The sequence below is a fragment of the Nanorana parkeri genome, unplaced genomic scaffold (genome assembly GCF_000935625.1).
Source record: "Nanorana parkeri isolate BGI_ZX_2015 unplaced genomic scaffold, ASM93562v1 scaffold932, whole genome shotgun sequence".
NCBI classification, from domain to species: domain Eukaryota; kingdom Metazoa; phylum Chordata; class Amphibia; order Anura; family Dicroglossidae; genus Nanorana; species Nanorana parkeri.
In genome coordinates, this window is record NW_017307200.1 from 550,578 (window position 1) to 576,363 (window position 25,786).

Here is a 25,786-nt window from a genome sequence, read left to right on the forward strand (position 1 = left end):
AAACAGTACTTGGCTTTGAAAAAATTGTATCGGTGCATCCCTACTGACCTTTGATCTATCCCCAGATTTTTTTTTTTTTTTAAATTGACAATTTTTATTATGAAAGTCGCATATATGAGTTACAAAACTTATGACATTATTTGAGGTATCAAAAACATGAAGCATTTTACCAGAAATCACATCATGAACATTGTTACGTTTCCATTGGTAGATTTGTTTCTCAATATCTTATAAAACAACTTTTTCTTATAATTCCTACTAGTCTCTTTGAGTATCGTGATTACATCTTCTCATGGCTCAAAATATTCTGGTCTGGTATATCTTATCTTTTTAAGTTCAATATCTAACAAATACCTTCTTACATTGATACATCTGCAGTTAAGTTAACATCTTTAAAACATCGTAAAGATAAAGTAACAAGAAAAGAGAAGAAAAGAAAGTGCGTGTATTCTTTCTCCAGGATAGCGTTCAATGTGGTTACCATGAGCAACCCATATCAGTGTTCCTCCTATGACCCTGTCCTTCTGGTTCATTTCTCCAGGTCCCGTCTCCCCCCACGCTCCCCTTTTATCTACTCCTCCCCCGCCTCTCAGTTCGTGTACTCCTCATAGACATCCCACAGTCTCCACACCGCTTTATGTGTTTCAACTGTATTATTTAGCCATGCTGTCAGGTATTCCATAACCTGTACATCTTTGATTCTGGCAAAGAGATCTAGTTTCGATGGAGGAAGTTTTCGTTTCCAGTTTAGCGGTATGAGACAGCGGGCTGCCGTGAGAATATGTGTAGTCCGTTTCCTATGAGCCTTTGAGAGGTCCGGGAAGGGCAATCCTAACAAGAAGTGTATAGGTTGAGCAGAGAGTGTCTGTCCCACTATTTGTTCTAAGATGCGTTTGACTTCTCCCCAATAGGATTGGATTCCTGGACAGGTCCAGAATATGTGAAACAGGGTGCCTCTTGTACAATCACACCTCCAGCAATTTGGGGATAACTTTGGGTTGAGCGTATGGAGAAAGTCCGGTGTGTGATACCAATGGTACATTATTTTGTACTGGTTTTCTCTATATACCGAACAAATTGAGGACTTTGCTGCCATCCTCCATATACACTCCCATTGCTGCGGCGATATTTTGGTTGCCAGGGCATTTTCCCATTTTCGCATATATGGGTGACCTTTCCCTTCCTGCTCTGAGTCCTCATTTAGTATGCTGTAGAGAAAGGAGATCATGCCTCTAGAGGAGTGTGATGCCAAACATTGTGTTTCGAATGAGGTGCGTGGGGGGAAGGTCGATGTTTTAGCAATTGACTGAGCAAAATGTTTGATTTGCAAATATGAGTAGATAGCTCTAGGTGGGAGATCATGTTCTTCCCTAAGTTGTTCAAAGGGCATTATTCTATTTGTAACCCTGTCCAGTAGGTCCCTAATGTGTAACAGACCTCTGGATCTCCACATCTCCACCCACTGCTTAGATACCCCTGCCTGTAGTTTAGGGTTCATCAAAAAGGGAGTCAGTGGAGATCGGGCCGTCGTCAGGCCTTTGGATATCTTAACCTTATTCCATATTTCTAACGTAAGCCTCCCAGATTTCTTTTAAGGTACCTTCAAATATTAAACAGGGCAGCTGACTTCATTGGATCAATATCCAGTGAGTGAAATGAAATGCTGATAGTGTTAAAGTGGACCTTTACCCCCTTTCACTAAAAATCACATCAGCATGTAGCTCTGCATGCTGATTTAAAATCATCTTACCTTCATTAGTTAAACAAACATGTTTTCATTTACTTACAAATAGAGTCATCTACTTGCTGGTCCACGTCTGGCACAAATGATGTAATGTGCCAAAGTGTTGCATCCTGGGAAGGTTACATCAGCAGAGTATTATTGGGAAATCTCATCTGTAATCTCATGAGATCACAGGGAAAGGCATTTTCCTCCCCTGAGATGATGTGCATGGTCACATGTCCTAGTCACATGTGCCAGAGTTCCAGGACGTAAAGGGAGATCTAGTAATCTACCCTTAGTAAAAATGGCCACTGTCAGAAGACAAGTGAAAACAAGGTATGCAAAGAATGCAACGCCTGCAATTATCTAGAAGTATGTGTTTGTATATTGCCATTACTAAACATTTCTAAAAGGTGTGTTTGTTGTTATTTTAAAGAGATGGGTAAAGTTCCTCTGTAACATGTTCTTTTCCAAAAGTCTACCAGAAGATAACATTAATGCTTGAATACAAGAGTTTTCATACAAACACTAAAGAAATACTGGAAGTGTGACTTTATTATACACTACATTTACAAGATCAATAGATGGTTTGATGTATACAGTTTTAAAACAGCTGATGAACAGATGTTAATAGCATCCATCAAAATGATTGCTTGATGTGCACATAACACTTTTGAAATGGCTTTCAAAGGACTGCTAGTTCAGGTTACATAGTTGCACAGCTGAATTTTGGATATGCTAAAAAAAAAGCACAGTCAAAAAACAAAGTCAAACAAGTTCAAGTTATTACTGAGTTAATCCAGATGAAGACAAATACACGAAGATACTGTCCGTCAGAACAAGTCCTATTGCAAGGTGCCAATCAGTCTTTTTCTTGGATGAGCTGGTATTTTTCTTTGCACCTTCCGATAAGAAAGAAAACAAGTCTGGCTTTAATCTTTCAGTGGTATTTGACACAACTGCCAAGCCAAACTGTTTAGAAATCCCACCACCCAAATGCCCTTGTTGTAAATGGAACAAAGTATTGTAAATTTTAAATCAATGATAACAATGAAAATTTGAACAATTATAAGTATAATTACACATAAACTAAAATGTATCTTCAATGATATCCTAAGAAATTATGACTTTGCTGTACTATATTTACTACTACCTACATTCACGAAATACAAAATGTATTTAGGAGACACTTTCTCTAGAGCAAAAACAAAAATACTGTAGCCTGTATAAAGTACAGGTACCTACCTGAAGAAGCCTCTAAATACCTGTTGATGCAGTCTGGTGTTTGTGATAAGCAGGGCTTGAACTAGTATAAGGCAGCCCCAGCAGCTGCCTGAGGGCACTAGGGAAGGGGGCTGGAAAAATACATGTTTGGAAGGTGAAGGGAGGGGAATGAGGGGAGGACGGGGATCTCCAGTGATCCAAGCCCACCCAGACTATATGCTAAGGACGCAGCTCGCGCCCGGCTAATCCTATCCACAGGCAGTGTGGTGAGATGGCACGTCCATCATCACCCAAGTCATCAACCCCAAGGAGGAGGTCATCCTGTCCTGCACCAAGGAGAAGGGTGAGGGAAGACACACGGAGAGGGGAGGCATCTTTGCATGGGGGAGGTATGGAAGACAGATCCGTAACTTGTTTAGTACAGCATACCGCATGTGACCATATCTAATGCACTTTGTTTTGTTCTACTTTTACTATGTCCCTATTAATTGGCAGCTAAGGCTCTATGCAGGAGAACGGCGACCGATCACAGCTTTCATAAACAAACAACACTAAAGCTGGAATTGGGGGCTGCTCTACTGCATACAGCCTCAGGCTTCAGGCCAAGGGGGACCTGGTCACTGCAATTTTATGTATTTCTTTGACTTTTACACTTTTTTCTTCAAGTAAAGCAGTATTCGTGTGTTCCAAGTTCCTTTGCATTTACAATAAGTTTCTTTGCATTTACATGCTGACCTTCCTTTTTAGTTGCTTTTGCAATGTCCCTTTACCACCATTCAGCATTGTAAAAGTGTTGTCTGTCAAAGTTATTTTAAAATATCAAAGAAAAGAGAAAAATGTGTGAGAACTGCTGAAATGGCTATACATTTTGTAAAATGGACATGGGATGCCACAGAGTTATGTCTAGCAACATCTAGAAACAATTTGCATGCTGGTCTCATAAAAAATATCACGACCTGTTGAGTATCCTGTAGCACTCACTGCACACTTCACAAGCCTTTGATGTCTTTCAAAAGGTTTAGCAAATACAGTAATATCATGTTTTCTTCCTGCTGGGAGAGCAGACATTACTGAAACTTGGAGCTGTGTCTGCTTTCTAGGCTTTAAAATCAGCTATGTTCACAGAAAACATTGTGATCTATAAACCCTAAGTTTGTAGTAATAAAATGTACTGTATATTATTAAAAAAACAACATTTAAAAAGATAAAGCTGGAGTAAAATGGATATCTAGACCACCGTAATACTTTATTATATATATATATCTGTCGATACCTGTTTGTAAGGTCCAAAATGGTGATGGGTTGTGCAACACAAGAGTACCAAATAGCATGGGTTTCTCTTACCACGTGCATTACCACTAGCATTGAACGGCTCCTGCTCTGCGGGGCCTAGATAATCCTGGTTCCCCCTTAGAAGGAGTTTGGACTGATGCTGCATTGCATTCCTTTAGACTGACTCCAGCATTCTGCGACATGTTTTTCCCAAAAAGGTATAACTTTTTCCCAGTGTATGGTAACAAGCGCTTTACATCTGTTGAGAGCGGGTAGCTTTTGAGTTGCCCTGTAAATTTTAAACATCTCACCTAGCTGATTAGCAGTTTTTGGGACACCAACCACACTCACCACTGCAAATTGACTGGCAGACAATGAAGATACTGCTCCATCACAACCCTCTCCACCATTTGGGGTCCCATCAAGGTCTCAGGCTGCAAGAACTATGTGACCAACTGTAGCAGATCGTGTTTTTGTAACCGTGGTGGCTGATCTGATCAGTAGCTCCAATTGTTCACCTCCTGTGATCTGACATTCATTGTCACTCCCAGATGGGTTAGAATATCCAACTTCAGGCAGTCATAGACCCTAGCATCGTCAGGAGTGAGGTTGTAGTATGCCTTTTGGGGGTCTCCTGATAAAAAGAGGATCAATTAAATCAACACATGTGTCTCAGGGCCACCTTTCTTATTCTGTTGTTCTTTCAAACATTATAAGAAATGCTTCCATATCATGAGTAGGTGTCAGTTTCTGTAGGAAATAACTCGTTCTGATGGTTGTCTGGTTGCCAGGGGCAACATATGTTGGCTCATGAATTAGAAAGTAACTGTACTGTCCCAAAGTTTTTTCTTTTATTTGTGTTCTTCTGTTCTCCCACATTGTGGTTAACTGGGCCTCTGTGTTCCTTTGTCCATGCCTTGCTTGAGTGCCACATTGGCAGGCCTTGTTCCAAATTTGCCTGATGCTGTGTTCCATTACTAGCAATTGCCTCAATATTTCCTTAAAGAGGATACTCTCCCTTTAAATATCAGTTATATTCTTAGGGTCTGCCTGCAGGTACTAGCACCAACAGTTGAGATGTTTGGCGGATTAGCAGGATTGTGTGACACTGGCTTTTTGGAACAACATATTTCTTTATTTGACTCAGCAGGCTTATCAGCAGCAAATAAAAATAAACCTTTTTGGATATATACTGAATAGCCCCAGTACCAGGAAAAGAAATATGCTTACTTTGGGCAGTAAAATCTCAGGAAAACAGAGACTAACCACACTAGCACCAAAGGGCCCAGCCAGTTGTGCTCTATGATATGAAGTTAAATCAAACAGGAGTAGCTTCACCAACTCTCTCATCACTCTCTCCATCCTTCTCTACCTACCACTTCTTTATCAGCCCTCTCACTCTGTGGTGGCTCTTAAAGAGCCCTTAACCTGAAGAAAAAAGAAAGGAGATATATGCCTGCAATCCAGAACATAACCCTTTTGGCCAGTACAGTCACATTTCCACCCGAAGGCATTTTTATGTTTTTTGTATTGTGTTGCAGCACGATGCATTAGGCAGCCCATTTAAATGGCATGGGTTGTAAGTCACTTCAATGCAAGAAGTAGTAGCATTTTGCAGTGCACCACAACCTGTGTTCTGAACATACAGTATATCCTGGGTTTTCCACCATGGCGGTGATTTGTGAATAAAGTACAGTCTATTTGGACACCTGCGTTAGAGCTGACATGCTTACCTTACTCTGTAGCTGTATTGTTATGCACCGGTTGCTTTCTAATAACTGAAGCAGCACAATGCTGGTGCATGGGTTCATTTGTGGTTTTTCTTAAACAGTGTTTGCAGTCCCTGGCTTTTGTAAGATCACTGCGAGGATGTGAATCTTAGCTCCTGATTTGACTGTGGAAACGGAAAGGCCAACCATTGCAAAATCAAATTGCTCTTACACTCATACCTGGCATAGTTGTGACTGCTATATCCTGGGTGATAGGATTTGGTGGGACAGAATAAACAAATATTTAGAAATTCAGGTCACCTTGTATAAACAAGAACAATAACCTAACAGGGTGCTTTAACCTTCAGTCTATCTAATATCCAATATTTACAAGTGAGCACACCAACCAAAACATCCACTTCTAAGCAATACATCAATTTACTGACATTAGTAATGTAATACAGCAATACAATTTGTACTGGTATTGCATAGTACTGTTTTGAAAACCTAATGCAGAGAAGATGCACAACCCCAATATTATCCAAGCCCTGGTCTTTGAATAGGAACCTCTTCCAGGCAAATGTACACTATGAGTTCTCTGTGTGTATATCTCACGAGTCCAAACTCTACCCATATGTATTATATTCACCAATATGACAATTATAACAAGATAGGGATAATTCAAATCTATATCCTGTAAATATATTCACATCAGCAAAGACGTGATAATAATTAGAAAGAAATTCAGACAATCTTGCTATAAATAAATATTAAACTAAAGTTCATAGTCCACCAATGTGTGCTGCAATGAAATTCAGCTGTGGAGTGATTCCCCATGCTCCACCTCCGTGTGATCAATCTGTAAGCCACTCACCAGATTCTCCAGACCATGCAAGCGGTCTATTTACACTGCATCCACTACTCTCCTCCTAGAGGCTGTATTTCAAACTCTCCACCGAACCTCCGATAGCAGATTTTTCAAACACTATAGATTTTTTATCCACTTCTTTCCCTCTGAACATTTGTTTCTTCACCGATTCCCAAATAGTTAGATCATGGAACGATTAGAATATTTTCATTACCCGGGAGATACAAGAAACCCAAAATCACACATAGCATAACATCTTATGATGTTGTTTTATTCACAAATAATATAAAAACCTACATTAAAATCGACATAAATCAGCACTGTAAAAAAACTGATATTTCCGATATCATCAGATAAATCCCTCAAGCCTCTTAGAGTGATACAGCAAGGATGGTATCATTGCACGGTGTACACACATATACAATAGGTTGATAGGCGGAATCTTTAGAAGTTCTACCTTTTTTCACTGCTGTTGTCACAAGAGGAATTATATATATTTTGGGTTACGGTCCAAAAGTGTAATTAATTACTGTTTATTACTATGAGTTCTCTGGCTAATACATTTGAGGAATCTAGGTTTGTGGTGGGCATGCTTACACAGCCAACAAAAATCCTGTTTTTTTACTTCCCTTATATACATGTAGCCACTTCAGAGACATTTGCTATGCCGCCTAGTAGGTACATGTACTGAAAGACTATTTTAATTTGCAAATCAGACATATGCATCTATTATGTGACAGGATAATGTACAATTTTACATGGACTATTTTCTACCTCTAGAGGCCACTTTGTTCCTAACAGCTTGCCAGCAATGGATTTCAGTCTATTCCAAAAGGGTTGCCACAATTTACTCCTGTAAGATGGTTACTGAAAAGGCAGACACATTTGCCAGCCTGGAGGGAATGTAACATCATAGAGAACAATGTTCTTTAACACTGTATGAAAGGAAGAGATCGGTTAGAAAATTTACCCGAAGAGGGCAGCTAAAAAAAGGACTTGAGTGAAAACTCTTGCTGAATCCCTTGACTTTTGGTCAAATTCCTGTTTGTACTGCTTAAAACACAGAGACGCTGGAGCTGATTCTACCTGTTTTTTCTGTCTGAGAACGGAGGAGAGCTCACTCCTGCATTGTAAGTGCCACATTGTTTTCGCATAGAGGTTCCTTGTGCTCCAGTGACAGTCTCTCAAATTGCTATAATTGCAATACTCTTCTACAACACAGAACTACCATATATGCAGATATTTGTTGATCTCATCAGGAGCCAGTGTAATAGCTATTGTGAGACTGTTTGTATAGTCCAGGAAAGACTGTCGGCGATATATAGAATATAAACATAGACAATTGCTTTACAATAGTTTTGGATAAAACAAACTAATTGAGGAGAGATCTTCTTTCAAGACGAATCACCCTGAAGGGTCACCACACCGTTAATTTCTGTAGTCTGTAGTATCGTTAAGAAATAGTACATAGATTGTGACTTTGTTGCTTTGATTTGGAATCTGTTACTGTGCAATAGTCCTGGGCCCCAACACAAACTCATGAGCTCACCAAAGGACAGGTTTGGGACTTATATTACAGCTAGCTTAACTAGATAATAAATAGTGAACTGTTATATTATGGTTGATGATGTTCTAATGCTAAAACTGTGATTCCACTGTTAATTATTGAACTTGTTGCTCTGCTTGCTTTAATCATTTCTCATATTTTCAGTGTGCGGCTGCCACTGAATAAAGCGGCCTATTATTTACAATTGACTGATTCAGCATTTCTCAATCTTTTTTTAGGCACGGCACCATTTGAAAGTATGCAAAATCTTGAGACATCCCAGTCCAAAATGTGAAAAAAAAAACAAATGTAGAAACAAAGTGTGGTCCCCCCAAAATCAACACCATACCTTTACTCTAGATGGATGGATTCTAATGGGCAACCCTACGCAAAAAAAGGGGTTCACATTAGAAGTCCCCCTTCACATTAGAGTCTCCCCCTTACATCAGGAGCTCCCCCTTTATTTCAGAAGCCTCCTCCTCACAGCAGAAGCCACCATTCACATCAGAAGCTTCAAACCTTGTAGGAAGTGTCCGCCTCAGTCTCCCATTTGACAACAGAGTCCTCCTCATTTCATCCCCTTGATAGCACAGTTCCCCTCAGCCCCCCTAAATAGCAAAGTGAACAGCCTCTCTTCCTTTATTTAATCGTACCCATAAACTTTTCTAGATATTGCATGATTTACTTGTTGCTGATCTCCAAACTTCTGTTTTATATAAAATCTATATTACCCTAAACATAGTCTTTTCCAATGTGATCTTTAACACCACAAAGGGAACATGTGTTGTCTTCATTGTCATTCTCAATATATGGTTCTCATTATAGAAGCGCTTTGGGAGTATTTTCATTAAATCCAACAGATTATGTGTCTTGGCTGAATAAAATAGTATATATAAGTTACTTAAAATGTCTTTGGTCATTCATTAGAAAACAATGTAACGGATAAGGTTTTTGTTTTTCCAGATGCACATATAAACAAATATTGTTGTATTGATGATGAAGAAGAAAATGATGATGGTATTTAAGAACAGTAGTTCCACATTTAATTAACCTTTTGTTAAAGCAAACTCCAGCCAAACAGCTACAAATACATGTATGGGAGCTTTTTTTAACCCACCAAAAGGATTTGTATTTCTGTTCATTTAGTTCTAAGATTGACACAGCTCAGCTACACAGCACAGCCCTGTCTAGCAAGAGAGGAGATCTAATATTTCTCCTAATATTTCTCTGCTGCAGTTTCACTCTCACTTACAGGTCTCTTCCAACCAATTGATAAGCCCATCTCTCGGTCACTCTGCTCTCTCTTGTCATCAGAATGCTCCTCAGACTGTGGAACAACTGATTGGCTCTTTGTGCTGCTTTTCCATTCCCCTCTCTGAGCTTTTCTTCACAGGGACTGCAAGAGGATGATAATAAGTCAAATTAAGGTACTTACACTCGTTCAATTTTTCATTTTTTTTATAAAGATGTATTCACGAGTTGTGTTAATTTGTGTTTTTAACATCTGCCAGGAGGTCAGCTTTAAAGAATTTGGGTCAAATAGAAAAAACTTACCCTTGCATGTGGCTACCCCCAAACTGTGTGGGTCAAATGCTCATTTTGGTCTAGGGGCTGCAATAAAGCAGATATAATTACCTGATCCTTGGCTCCTCTGTGCTGCTTGACCAGTCCCTGCAGCTACGATGGTTTAAGGACTGCTGATGCCATCATGTCTTATGGTGGCCCATTGACTTGCATTCGATGTAAGCATGACGAAGGATATTCCATAACCAGAGCAGAGAGGGACAGAGGTAAGTGCTGACCACTGCAGGAGCCGGTATCAGGTAAGTAAATCTGCTTTTTTTTCCAGCCCCTGCACCAAAACAAGCACTTAACCTGTTTGGAGGTAGCCCCAGTGCAAGGGTACTTTTTTTATTTGTCCTGAGTTCTTCGTTAAAGAATATTCAAATGCAATTAAAGTGACACTAAACTCAAGAGTTGAATCTTAAAAATACAGTTCCTTAACTATAAACAAAAATGTAGCCTATTTGTGTATCACTCAGCTGTAGATCCTCAAATCATCTCTGACGTGGTGCTGACACTGTCCTTCCTTCTGGAGGGTGGCTACTTTTGATCTCCATGGTCCCTGTGTGTGTTGTAAAGTAGTCACCACTCCAAGCTCACTCCCATGATGAACTATAAATTCAATACAACTTAGTTAACTAAACCTGAGATTGTAGTCCATAACGTGAGTGAGCTTGGAGCAATGGCTACTTTACAACACACACAGGGACCATGGCGAACAAAAGTAGCTACCCTCCAGATGGAAGGACAGTGTCAGCAACAATTGAGAGATGATTTGAGGATCTACAGCTGAGTGATACACAAATAAGATACATTTTTGTTAATAGTTAAGGTACTTGAATACAGTTTTAAGATTTAACGCTTGAGTTTAGTGTCACTTTAAATAAATGATTAAAAATGTGCATTTGGACAGAAAGCATTCTCTTGTATTTCAGTTTGTTTTATATATTTTTTTAAATGCATTGATGTTGAACAGAACAGCGCGGTAAAACACCTTTTTATTTCTAAACTGATCCAGCTGAACTGAGTAGATGATTGAAATGACTAAAAATGAGTTACACAGACATACTCCCCTCTGGCTTTTGCTAGTTAATCACCAGAGCCTGTGGTTCATTCTTACTGCATGTCTTGAACTAATTTTGTATAGCATAGTGAAATTGTTACACATCAAAAAGCATGCAATGAATCATTATTTTAAAAGTGAATTACATACCAGACATTGAGCTCCCAACAGATATTTTTCCAGTGAAAGATAATATGTGGTCTGACAGTATGTGTGCAGCGTCACGCCAGAAATCATCTGAAGATTCAATTTTAATATGATTTAGTATTTTTTTTCCCTGCCAAACAACAGGTGTAGACTAGTGACAGGCTACCCTATATTCCTCATTGACAAAAACATCCAAAATGGTGCATATAACATTCCAGTAGAAAACCAATACCTTTATCACCTAAAAGGGAATTGTTATAAAAGTGTTGGTAAACCCTAACAGTGAGCTTCTCTTATTTGCTCCTTTGGGTCTGTTAAACATACCACTGAAAGTTATACTTGTTTGATAAGTATATTGCACCAAGCATCTGGCTGGTGTTTCCATACCATTAAACCTGGACAGTCTATTGTCACACTGGTATCAACCCATATACTTATCGGTACCAGGCGGATGCTTCACAAAGGAGGCCGAAAAAAATACAGATCTTGTGTGTGGGGAAGGGGGGGGGGGGGCTATACATTACTTGTTTTTTTTTTTTCCTGTTTAATTAAGTAGTTAAAGTGTACAGATGAGTAAGTGGGCCTAGTTTGTGGGCCGATAATTGCAAACTTTAATCTGAACTCTATTGAAGTCTATCAGGGGCGAAACTTAAAAATCAAATCTGCCTATTTTCAAGTCTAATAGGTGAATAATTGTCAAAAAGTGCATGGGGAGCTGGGGTATGCCATTGGGGGCCAAGTATCAATGTAAAAACAACATTTAAAAAATACTGTACAGCAAGGAGAGGATCTTTTTTGTTTTTGCCATTTTAAGGGCAACATAGGAAAATACCATTCCTTTCAATTACATGCTTGGAAGATGCCTTTAAACTGTATGTGGTATTAGGGAACTATGTTTCTCACGGACAGCAACAATGTATTCTTGAATCGAATATATTGCATGTGTAATTGATTTGTAAATTTACCTTACCTTAAATACAGCAACAGCACCCCAATCTAATCTATTTTAACTAGAAAAAAGTAGTTTTGTCTTCAATATCTGATTTTTATCTAGCGGTAATAGGCCTGAATTGACATGTGCCATGAAAGCTAAACCCTCAATTTAATACTAATTGGCCAATGGCAAAACAATTTCATAGTATAGCTTGTGGTCTTCTTTTTATAGTACTACACTGTAATGTCCTAAAAGTTAATAAAATAAAACATTGTTCATCATGAAATAATTATTAGAGTATATAATATCAAAAACAACATACCGAAATATTGTACAGACTCGCTGCAGATTATGTAAGCAGTTTTAGAAAGCCACAATTTAAGAGGGAGAGACGAGGTAGGTTCTATCAATAGGTGATGCGCTGGGCTTCTGGTGTGTCCCTGTGCCTTTAAGGAGGAATGGGCTGCCTCCTGGAAAACCTGCACCCAATTCATTCTTTGCTATATATGCTCCAAGATGCAGGCTCTCATAGATTAGAGTTAGGACCACACTTAACAAGGCACCAAGGCTTCCACTTAGTTTGCAAATGTTGTACAGCTAAAAGCTGTTTATAATCTTTATAGTTAGACAATATCATTTGTTTGTTTTTTTGTGTGCTGGGAATGCTTTGCTTTTGTATTGTGTAAAGTCCTTCCATGTGCACCTTTAAACCTAGTTATGAATTGATGAGTGTGTTTGCCATTTGTTTCACTTGTAGCAGGGAGGTGCGGTCAGGTGAGGCAAATTTAAAATTATGGAGGCAAAAGCTGTCCGCTCCAAGTCTGAAGCTGACAGCTTTTTCTCCATTCAGATCAGCATCTAACAGGTTACACAGCAGGGAAATCCTCCCCACTTTGTAACCTGTAATGGACGTTGCGCCTCAGCAGTGACGAGCAAGTGAGGGATAGGGAGGCTCCTCCCTGTCTCCTCCCTTCCTCCTCTTCACTAGTGCGGGTATGGGTTGGGGGTGGGGATTCATCCAGCAGGGGGCAGGGCTTCATCAGGTGGGGCTTTGCATGGCGGGGGGGCTTCATCCGGGTGGGGGCAGGGGTTGGACGTGCTGGGGCGAGGCTGGGGAATGCCTCACCCGGAACAAGATGTACCGCATGTCACTTGTAATGCTAACAGTCATCAGTGGAGGCAGGAGCTGTTAATAACAGCAGACTAGCAGTGGTGGTAGCAGATGATAACGTTGGCAGGGCAGCAGATGGTAATGATGACAGGACAGCAGAGGTGGCAGGAAATGGTAATGATGAATGAGCAAGTTTTGGTGGCAAGCCACCAGTGGTGGCAGTAGTTCGTAGTATGGTAATGATGCACAGGCTTGCACAGGTGGCAGAAAACGTCACTTCTGGAGACAGCGGAAAGTCGGTTTCTGACATTCTCATATGGTTTTTCTTTCAATAGAATGAATGTACTAACAACTACCCACACACACTAATCATACAATATTTATTCACACACACACACACGCACACACACACACACACACACACACACACACACACTAATATAATTTGTTTTAATTCCATACAGCATATTTGCCATTCAACAAATGGGCACACTTTTGCTAGTATAAAAAATTAGAATGAATGACACCTTATTCCCATAGAAGCTCTGCCAACATTATTTAATGTGTTTCATCTTCATGTTTTGCATTAGAGCTAGGTCCTGCATGATGACCTGCCAGTAAAACTTTATCTTGATGTACGTGGCCTCCGAGCTGATGAATAAACAGACTTGTTAGTGGAAATAGGAAAAACATCAAGACTCATTTCCAGTGAAACCGTATCTTGTTTTTTTACTTAAAAACTTAAAGAAAACCAGTCACCAACTAACATAACAAATCTGCCTGCACCTATCCTAATGGGGAACTCTTAAATATCTTCTTCACTGGCATACCTCTTGTAACAGTTCCAAGTGCTGCCATATTTGTTAAACAGACACTAGAACTGTTCTCTACAACAATTTAGTGACTTTTTGTGTGCACGGATGCCAACCACGAACTGTAAAATAAAAGAATGTCAAATTCAAGATTTAGAGGCAATGGAAGGTGTCTCAGTTGTCACTATGAGATATTGAGATGTAAATTCAAGCTGCAGAATTATAGGGTGATTACAATTATTAAAAGATAATATGAACTTATTTAAACCAGGATATTGATCCATCTAATTCTGTGAAGTCAAGAAGAAACTTTGTCAGTTCCTCCATCTTCATGAGTTCCTTCATCTGTATACCAGCTGTTATTTATATGAGGGGATCCAACATACTTTATATAAAAGTTACAGGAAGAGCTGTAAAACTATAGGTGGATAAATTACATGACAGGAGCTGAGCAGAGAATTATTCTGTGAGATCTCATTTGTTGAAGTATGCAAGGCATTTAAAAAGCCATTGGCTGACTCATTCCAGCAGACTCTACCTATAGCTAAATATAATTTTTGGGCAAATTAGACATTTATCTTGATAGACATGCATGTTTGTTTACCGTAGCTAAAAATTTAAATGTAATAAAATGAGGAATATACTGCTGATAAGGGGGTTTGGGACATCTGACCAAAACTAGAGTCAGCTTAAATATAACTGAAATACCAATACACTTTGGTCTTAAAGTGAACCTGTGTTTTGAATATGCAGAGCAAAGCAACAGTTTTATTTAATTGTCTCCCCCTTCAGGTGCACATATTCACAGTTTTCTTCACTCCCATTTCCCTGCACCAGGAGCACAGAGAAATACCTAGTACTTCCAGGTATCGACAGCATGAGACTCACTCCCCTACCTCCATTATGACAATACCATTGCATACTGATAAGCCATTTAGACACCAAGAAAAGTCACATAAGCATGGGCAAACAGAGGTTTACATATTCCCTCATAAATAAAAGCCGTTCCAAACCCACAAGTCATGTGGGTTTTTAAAGGGGAGCTGTCATCGCTTTACATAACTTTGCAGTTGTGATTACAGAGCAAGGCAAGAAGAGAAAGCACAGATGATTTGTAAAAGTGTCTGAAAAGCTTGATGTACCATGGAACCACAGCCGGGGAGCTTAGGATGGGCCATACAAACGAAAGTATTTTGATTACAAATAATTTGTGTTGGCAATCACCAGGTTTTGAAAAATTGTATTTGGAAGGTTTTGTCCATGGGACCACGTGAAATCTAAAATCCCTATTTTCCATGTCAAATTGTTTTTTTCTAATATGGCTTCCCTAACCTTGTTACATCTATAGGTATTGAATAGGACCATTCTTAAGTGATTCATATTATTGTAATAAAGCTGGTTATATAATGATTTGTCATACTCAGTGTCAGCATTGAACAGTAAATAATAAGCTTATTATTGAATGCCCTGGAAACTATTTTTTAATGCTGGCAACCATAATATAAAATGTGCTTCCTTTATAAGATTAATTACATCCCTTCCTAAAAAAAAATATTTAATCTTATAATCATGAGGACCATATATCATACATTTTAAACTTTAAAGAGTACTGAATACATTTTTGAGTATTTTTGCATAAATTACATGCTTTATGTAATTTATGACCAAAACTATTTAATCTGATTTATGCTTTAGCTTTATTTTATTTATGATGTTCTGCAATTTCCCAAAACCTTTTGTGACATATTATGAACTGTGTGTCTGATCTGTGCTTATTTTGGGCTGAATGAATGAAGACAAATATTTAAAACCTTCTTCTGTTTTGGAAGATTTCAACAAAAGCGGCACAGCAAAGACATTAACTATTCCCAATATCCAAGTGATACATTCCAGAGTGTTTTATGATGTTGCTGAACTTCCTCTAGTTAGCTTAGAATGTATTTTCTTAAAATGATTCGGGCTACTATGTTATTCAAAGCGAGTCCAATCATTCACTTTTAGAAAGAATAATATGGAATGTCAATGCTTGATCCTGCGCAATACAAATATTTAGAAATGGGGATTATTTTTCCTTAAATGGCCAGGGAAAAAATACGGGCTGCACATATATTACTTTCTGGAGAGGTGGACCTGTAAGTGGTTAGGAGGTCTGGGATTTAACCACACAATCCTGGTTCCATTCCATCATCTTTACTACGTTTAGAAAGTTTACTCTACTCACAAAGCTCATTTATCTATTTATTTCCTAAATAACAGCAGCTATTTAAGAAACACACACCTTGCAATAATCTTATGATAATCGCTGGAAATCCAGCGATCGTACGATTATCGTAAGGTGTGTGGAGGCCGTGCGACCTCTACTACTGTAAGGTCGCATGACTTTTATCTTAGGAACATGTTCGAAAACCCGGCGAGCGTCATATGATGTTCGGTGGGTGTGTAGCATGTTCGGAAGATAAATGCCCGTTCAGCATTGTGGTCATCGGAAGCCCGCCCCTCAGGGGGGTGCGGCTTGTGATCATCTCAAGTACAATCTGCCTGTCCAAGATAGACAGATCGTACGTTTTTAAAATTACCTTACAACCATCGCAAGTCTTGCGATGGTTGTATGGTGTGTGCCCAGCATTAGTAGCATAATATTTATATCTGCCTTTGATAGCAGGTAGTTGGTTCAGCTGGTTCAGTCAAGACTCTGACAGGGCTATTCACAAAATGGTGGAGAGTTTGGAGAAGGCAGGAGAAGTGAACAATCTAGGAAAACATAGCTAAACTGAAAACATCCTCCAATTCAGCTCACTTTCCAGGTCAGCTATGTTGTCCTAGATTGTTCACTTCTCCTGCCTTCTCCAAACTCTTCAGTCGTTTGTGAATAACCTGCAGACATGATTGTCTACTCCAGAAGGTTTAAAAACGTTGTATGACTGCAGATCCAGAGAGAAAGTCAAAATGCATGAGTTGATGATTGTAGACACAATAAGACACAGAGCAGAGGATAAGCCAGATGAAATATACTCCTGATTTCATACCACTTAGATATCATACAACAGCAACAGTCAAGAAGTAAAGTTTCACAGTGCGGGTCCACAGCTCGAACCGATCTTAGGCAGGAAACTGTCGTAGATCCAACATCAAAGTTTAGAATGATCTGCAGACCAGCAGAAACAAAAACATGTCTGTGATCACATGGATGGACAAGAAATAATGATTCACATAAAACTCCTAAAAACATGATCTTGTAGTTGTAATTAAAGGGTAGAATCTCTTATCAAATTGTTATTGCAAAAAAAAAAAAATGGCTGCCAATAGGCATGACTGCCATTTTGTGCTGTACAATCTAAAAATTGAATCTTAGTGCTTTTCCTCACAGAATTTAAGCCCTGGTGAAAGGGGCATATCTGGATCCCCAATTTAAATGCTGATTAAATAATATACAATGGATGCTGCACCTTGAAGTTTAGAAGTTTTAGTTTCCTGCAGAATTAGCTGGTCCTCTGAGCCCTGCTCTGATATCCTGTTCTAGGTTAGCTCCTTGCAGGGTCCTATAGAACGACCCATGTGTGCAGGACCATCCCTATAATGAAGCAGCCTGAGTGGCATGGACGCACTGCTGCACAATGTTTCTGTCACCCCCTTTCTGGCCAGAGCATCCCAGGTTGCTAAGAGCCTGGAGGGGAGATGTGTAAGCCCCATACACATATCCCCATCCAGCTCTTAACAACTTGGGATGCTCTGGTCGGTGTCCTGCTCAGCTCTTGTGCCCCCAAATGTGTAAGGGCCATACACATCTCCCCACCCAGCTCTTAGCAAATGGGGATGCTCTGGCCTGTGTCCTGTTCAGCTCCTGGCAATGATGTCACTGGTTGCCAGAAGATGCAGAGGCCACACCCCCCCCCCCCCAAAGGCAAGTTACTCCCCGGCTACTCCATTCTCCAAGCTAACAGATGGACAGCTGCTGGACACTGCTCTGTCCCTGGTAATCTAATACTCAACGGGAAGCTTAGGGAAGCAGAGCTGAGGGAGTTGGAGTCAGCTGTTTGGAAACATGACTGTAAGTGCTTGCACAAATTTTAAATACATTACTGTGCAATGTATATTTTATCTGGATTCAATATTGAAAACAAGTTTGAGAGTAACTACTTTACTACTTTAATGAAATACAAGTGAACTGGATTGGTAAAAGTACATTTTAAATTGATGTATTGGTCATTGATCCATTCTCTGAATTGATAATTCCACAGTAACAAAGCAATGTAGAGTTTAAGTACAAGAAATAACAGCTTCAAAATGGCCACAATTTAAACAAAACATAATTTAATTCACTAGGACAACCTTTTATTATTTGAACAATTTCTCTATAGAATATCAAACCCAAAATAACTGATTTTTCATGTGGTATGTATTTTAGAACATACACATTTTTTCAATGAAGCAGACAACAAGCGTTTTAGAGTACAAGCTGTTCTAAATCACTATAACAATTCTGCATATCTTAATGATAGTTATTCCTAAAATATATTTAATAACTAAAAAGCCATATTACGTTCTGTTAATGAAAACAAAATGCTATGACAAGATATTATGGTCTGAGAACTATGTGTATTTGTTAACCTTAGTAGTAGCTCAGAGCAGAACATAAAACACATTGGAATTATAAATATTTTATAAACTGATCCTTTATCAAGCAGTACTTGCAGTTGGGTGGACATTGCTTTATTATCTTTAAAAGAAAAGGAAGTATGTAATGACAATCCAGCAACAATTAAAAGAAATAATGAAAATCAACACCATAATACAAAACACAAAAATTTCCCAGCACACTTACTGTCTAACAATATGCGTTAAAAACAGAGATTTTAGTTGCACAACTTTTGAAAAATATGTGGAAACCACACTGCCTCATCAAGGTTCCTCTGTATAGTGTGGTCCTAAAACTAATTTTTGTGAGCCTCCATATTGGAGCATATTTAGCAGTGGATACATTGAATGCAGGTATGCCTGGAGGTGCCCAACTCCTCCTTAAAGTGACTCTAAACTCAGGAGTTAAATAATAATAATTAGGGATCGGCCGTCGAAACATATCGGCCGAAAATTGCACTTTTGGCTAAATGCCGAAAGTGCAATTTTTGTGCCAATACAGCAATCCCTGCTTCCTTTCCTCCCCGCTGGGCGCTGCTCTGTGTCCCAGCGGGGAGGAGAGCTAAGAGGTGAATGAAAATCACTCATCCTCATAGTTCAAGCCGACGTGTGACAATGAAACTGTCACAGGTCGGCTCAATAGATCGAGAAGTGAGCAAACACATACCATCATTCGCTCACTTCTCGATTATCTCCCTGCAGAGAGCGGTGACTGTCTAGATTGGCGGAACCAACTGTCACTCACTGAGCTGGGTGGATCTCAACAGCATTGTCGGGATCCGTCCCAACTGCGGCAGTCTCAGTATACCGTGAGCTGTAGATCGCGATATACTGAGCTTTGGGTCACGGGAGGATGCTAGTATATGTCCTCTCGTCACCCTTAAGAGAACTATGGGGAAAACCACTTACCCCATAGTTCTCTTTAAAAGATGGTATATAATATGTGTAGGTGCGATGAATGAGGAAGATGTAAATTATGGCTACACAAACACATAGCAAAAACTGCTAAATTGCTTTGGTTCCCAGGAACTAAAACATTTTCTGAAGCTGTGGCACTAAGGGGTTAAACATATTTACCTTTCTTCTGCAGTATTTTTATTTATATTCTGCCTTTTAGGGCATGCGCATACTACAAGGCATGCATCTGCTGATAACTGTGGCACAATCCAGTAAGCTCGCAACTGCTTTCAAACCCTCAAATGACTGGTGTCATAGCTGATCAATGTGCAACAACATAACAGGGGCAAACAGTGGCTGGCAGAGGGAGTGGCAGCATGAAATAGTTTCCATGGTGAGCAAAAAAAAAAAACATTTTTTAACATCCAAGGTCATACAGCAGGAATATAAATAAATATTTGTGTTTAATTACTGAAAATGATCGGATGGTTTAGTTCCACTTTCAGAATAAAAATGGTACATAAGCCATGTCCTGACCATCATACAATTTGCTGTTCTGTTTGTAATATACTTGTTTCTGCTGTCATAGCAGGCATAAGATTAGATTGTGCACTGGAAAATTGAACTGACCCTATATTCAGAAAGATGATAGGATTACAGAGCCTCATTAGCCATCAGCTACTTATTGGTTATTGGAGTCATTTTTGCTTCACACCCAAGGGGACATTAAAAGCATATTAGGCCTAATCTTAGAAAAGACATACTTGCAAGAAAACCAATTCAACATATAATGAAAACACTCTGGAGTGATAATGAGCATATCAGAGCATCAGAAATTCTCATTAGGCTCACAAAGATTTTGCAATATCTTCTAAGAAAATGAAAGCAATGATTTCACTGCTTATGGGCTGTGCATTACCCTAGTCAGGTTCAAATGTGGCAGTTTCTACAACAGCAGATAAGCCTTTCACCTTCTGTCATTATTGATGAAAGATTTCCCCTTTTATAACCAGCCCTACTTAGACTAAGCATTGCTGCTGCTTCCATTCATTTCCTAGATATAGAGAATGGAGCAATTCTCTTTCCTTCACATTCTTTTTAGCAGTATGTCTGTTGCTGGTTGTCTGAACAATATCTCCATTTGTTTGATGTAGGAAAGACATGCAACTTTGTGTGCCAAATGTTGTTATACCAAAGACACACTCACCACACCATCACACAGATAGGAAAACAAACACTCAAACCATCATAACTATACAAACAGTACAAAAAAGTACTACAAAATGAAATAATTAATTGGTTACAAACATAATCAATACTCCATAAATGAAAAGAAAGGATTCTACACCATTTTGAACACACTTGTGGTTGTTAAAAAAGAAGTCTCTGGGGTGTACATACCGTGTTTCCCCGAAAGTAAGACCTACCCCGAAAGTAAGACCTAACGCTATCTTCAGGGATTTCTGTAATATAAGACCTACCCCGAAAATAAGACTTAGTTCGGAGGTAGATCTTATATTACAGAAATCCCTGAAGATAGCTCTAGGCCTTTTTTAGCTGCACATATAATTGAAATTTACATGTCAAGACCGGCCGCAGCTCCCTACCCTCCCGCACCCCCCCTAAAATGCCCGCCCGCACGCACACCCACACACATACCTGCCTGCCTCGGCTGCCGCTGAAAATGACATTTTCCAGCAGGCACAGCGTGGGTCGAAGTGAGGTCAGGGAACTTCTGACTGGTGGCTCCCTGGACGACATCAGAGCGCAGAGCTCCAGACAGCTGCAGCCAGGTAAAAATAAGACATCCCCCGAAAATAAGACCTAGTGTCCTTTTTTGGGTAAAAAAAATATAGGACAGTGTCTTATTTTCGGGGAAACACAGTAGTAATCAATTTCCATCATGTAGGTTAGAAAACGAAACAAACATCTAATTGCTGCAGGCAAAAATATTCCTTTTTCATTGTAGTGTCTAAAAATAAGGGACACAATATAAATATGAACCCTTAAATGGATAACATTTGGCAGTTAAATAGTATCATAATTTAATTTATTGCAACTTTTTCAGCAGACCTATTTAAGGTTCTTAATGTAAACCTTTTACCCAGAAGCGGGGTGTGTGTGTGTGTGTGTGTGTGTGTGTGTGTGTAAACCATTAGTTTGGCAGTTAATTAGTTAAAATTTCTTACATTTAAATAGTATCACTATCTGTAACTCACTACTTTTTAAACTATTAAATAAAATAGTTTAAAAAGTGGTGAGTTACAGACTAGTTTCCATAATTTGCTTTTAGAGTTGTATTTCCAGCTAGAAAATGATCTCCTGTATTTACAAAGCAGCATTATATAAATAATATCAGTAATTCATTATTTTATAAATAATTTGTACTGCCCAATATCTGGAAAATAAGGATGTTAACAGACAAAGATGATGTAAATACAATATACACTAAAAGAGCAGCAGCCTACTAATCTAAGTCATTATAATTACTGTTATTTGTGCACAGTAATCCTTACTTCTTATTTAATCTGCTGCAAACCTAATGTTTGAATTGATATAGGACATATCATTTTTTTTTTCTCCAGGGCGATCTCAAAGCAGGAACCAATTTCCGAGAATACATTCAGGGACATGTATTCCATAACCCTGTGCTGCGCTTGTCCCATTGAAAACATTGTTCCTAAATTTGAGAGTGTCACTCTGGAGTCAGTGTCAACCATGTCAACCACAAGAATTCAATATTGCTTCTTGTGATTCCCAAATCCATAAATCTTCCTCTGTTGTAAATCAACTCACAATAGTTATTGAGTGGATGTGGTAGCATTTTGCTATAGATTTCTCTGCTAGCTCACCCTTACCCTGTCTATATCCTGTTTAAAGTTCACCAGTATTTTGTTTGCCCATGTCTTACCTTTTTTAAGTATTCAGTAAATTCCAGGCTATGAAATTTTTAGCTTACCTTTATCATATGAGTATGTCAGTAAACTGGTCCATAACCATTCCCATTCTCTCTGTAATAAAGAGAGGGAAGAGTGGCAGACATTCTTCAACAACTAGAATGGACATATATATATATGTATATATACACGGTATATATACCGTGTTTCCCCAAAAATAAGACAGTGTCTTATATTTTTTTTTCTACGAAAAAAGACACTAGGTCTTATTTTCGGGGGATGTCTTACCTGGCTGCAGCTGTCCGCTCTGCCGTCCAGGGAGCCACAGACAGGTGGGCGGGCGTGCGTGCGGGCGCGAGGGAGCTGCGGCTAGTGCTCTGATGCCATCCAGGGAGCTGCTCTGGGTGCTCTGTCAGACACTTTCTATCATATGTACAAGACTAGCGGAAACCCAGACCAGTTTTTCGGGTAGACTTTGGGTCAGGGTAATCCGGTTTGGGGTTTTGTCTCTCACCTGGATTGTTTAATTGATTATGCAGGTGAGATCCAGGTGAGATTAAAGGGAAAGGCTGGAGCATGATGTTGCTCTGGCCTGGGACTTTACAAGTTGGATGTTTTGCTGAAAATACTTTGGTTTTGTGAGGTGGCTCACCACCTGTCAGAGAGGAACTTGCCTGTTTAGTTAGAGCCTGGAAAGCAAGGATTTATTTTCTGTTTTATTTTGGCTTTATTGCAACCTTTTAAATAAAAACTGACTGCAAGACAGATTGAAAAAAGAACTTTGCTCCCTGGACTAACTTTTTCACCAGGGAAGGTAATCCCCATTTGAGCTATACCACCCACAAAATTATATATATATAGTGCAATATAAATGGGTAAGCCGTATTAGTCCAGTAGACAAGATGTCAGTAAAAAATACTGGGAGTAAAAAATACTCCCAGGTCTAACATTTATGACACCCCACTACCCTCCCTCCCCCCTCCTCTAATAGCTTTCTCCTGTCTTAACTGACAAACTGTCATGTTGATCAGTATTGCTTCTGACCTGAAGAAGAGAGGTTCACTCTCGAAAGATTTCTATAAAAGTTTGCTAGGTTCTTTTAATGCATTTTCTCAGGGTCAGCAGCATGAACTTGTTAGTGGCAAAGGCAAAGCTGCCCTATGTTAGCAGCACATCACTGCATACTATTGTGGTAAATAAGCATTGCACAGCCCTGCCTGTTGTTAGCAGTTATAGGCAATGCTCAGTCTACTTGATCTCTGATTATATGAGGTCAAGGGTGGATATGGATACTCTAAAGGTGCACATACACCTTACAACCATCGCACAACTTTCGTTGTACAATGGTTGTAAGGTAATTAAAATCTTGTACGATCTGCCCATCTTGGACAGGCAGATCGTAATTGTGATCATTGGAAGCCCGCCCCTCTGAGGGGCTGAGCAGGCAGTGTGCACTTACCGGCCCGTTCGGCATTTGTCTTCCGAGCACGCCACTAACCCGCTGAAACGGGCGCACGCCTTCCATACACCTGCCAATAATCGTACGATCGTGGGATCACCTGTGATTATCTACGATAATCGCCAGGTGTATGGGCAGAGCACCTTTAGAATGGATGACCCCCTTGACTTTTGGGTAATGCGGATGGACCACTGGCCAGAGTTTTCTGAATACGCCATTGAGCTTCTGAGCTGCCCTGTGTTTTCAGAATGGGAATTTAGTGCAGCAGGTAGTTTTGTGGAAGAAAGAGTCTTCCTTTCCCTAGACACAGTTGACTGGCTCACCTTTATCAAAATGAACCAGTTTATTATCAACAATGAGTCCCTGTAGCTGCTGCTAACAAATACATTTTTTGTTTGAACCTGGCCCCCAAAACATAACGTACAGCATAACCATCTTCTGCCACAACTGCTGGCATGCCACCATTACCATCTCCTGCCACCATTACCATCTCTTTCCACCAAAAAAATGCTCTGGTACTCAGGTGCATTTAGAGAGAAAAAGGCCTGGGGACTAAAGTGGTTAAAAGCTTCCTGGTGTTTATCCTTTTCAAAATATGGTTTAGTAAAAGTGTTTGAATATTGTGTCTGGAGTCAGTACAATATTTTACTGCCTTTTTTTCTGTAAAAATATGTTGATTTCTTGAAAACCTGCAGGTATCTCCATATCAAAATGTGGCATTGTAAAAGTGCTAAATACGGGGCATGGAGTCATTACAATATTTTGCTGTTTTGTTTGTTTAATATACACTCAAGTGCTGTTTTTTTTTAATGACCAAATGAAGACCAACAGGCCAGCGATAGTGATGTTATCCTTTCTTCCTCTATCTTCTTCTATTCAGCTTGCTATTTGTGAGGAGGGTAGCCAATCCCGTCATGAGGACCATGCAAAACAAACACAAGGGATGGTACCCTCATCTTGTGAAGTACTTCCAACTGATTTATAAAAAAAAATACTCAGAATCATAAAATGCATGGATGCATGTAATATAGGAGATCCAGCAAATGAATTATTGCATGTAGCAAAATCTATACATGAGTTATATTCAAATCTGCAGACCGGACCCGCCGGTAATCGTGGCCAGAATTACATGTTTACGTGTTTCCAGGTCGTTCCCTTCATCAAAGTCTGCTGATGTTACACACTAGACATGTGTGATTCGTTTAGTTCCGAATCGAAATTCGGACAAATTTTTGGACATTCGGACATTCGGATGTATCCGAATTCCGAATTACAGACATAATGAATGCAAACGAATCCGAATTTCCATTTCCGAAATTCGGTAGCGGTAGTTCGAACGTTCGTTTCCGGTTCTTATTCGTTTCTTATTTGTTTCGTTCGTTGGAGCAAAGTGACATTAGAGAAGGAGAAAAATATTTTTCCCCCTCAAATGTCACTTTGCTGCAAACGAACGAACAAAACGAATAAGAAACGAATAAGAACAGGAAACGAACGTTCGAACTACCGCTACTGAATTTCGTCCGAATCCGAATTCCGAATCCGAATTGACTTTCACACCCGAATCCCGAAAAACTAAATAACACAAATCCGAATTTAAAACGAAACGAAACTAAACGAATTTTTTGGCAGTGCACATGTCTATTACACACATCTCCACTTATATAACATTTTCAATTTGCCTAAACCAATCAACATGGTAGGCTGTCTCAAATGTTAGTGCACTGGAGCCTGTTTTGCCAATATTTATCCAATAGCTGAGCTCTAATCCATAATAGAGAGTTGAAGAGGCAGCTTCCTAACAAGTTAAGTAAGTGCATGGTATTATTAATACTGTGTAGATCATTTATTACAACTCCACCAACGAATAAAACAGTGAGAAAGAGTAAAGCAAAAAAAGTACAGAAAAGGGGAGGGAGTCATATACTT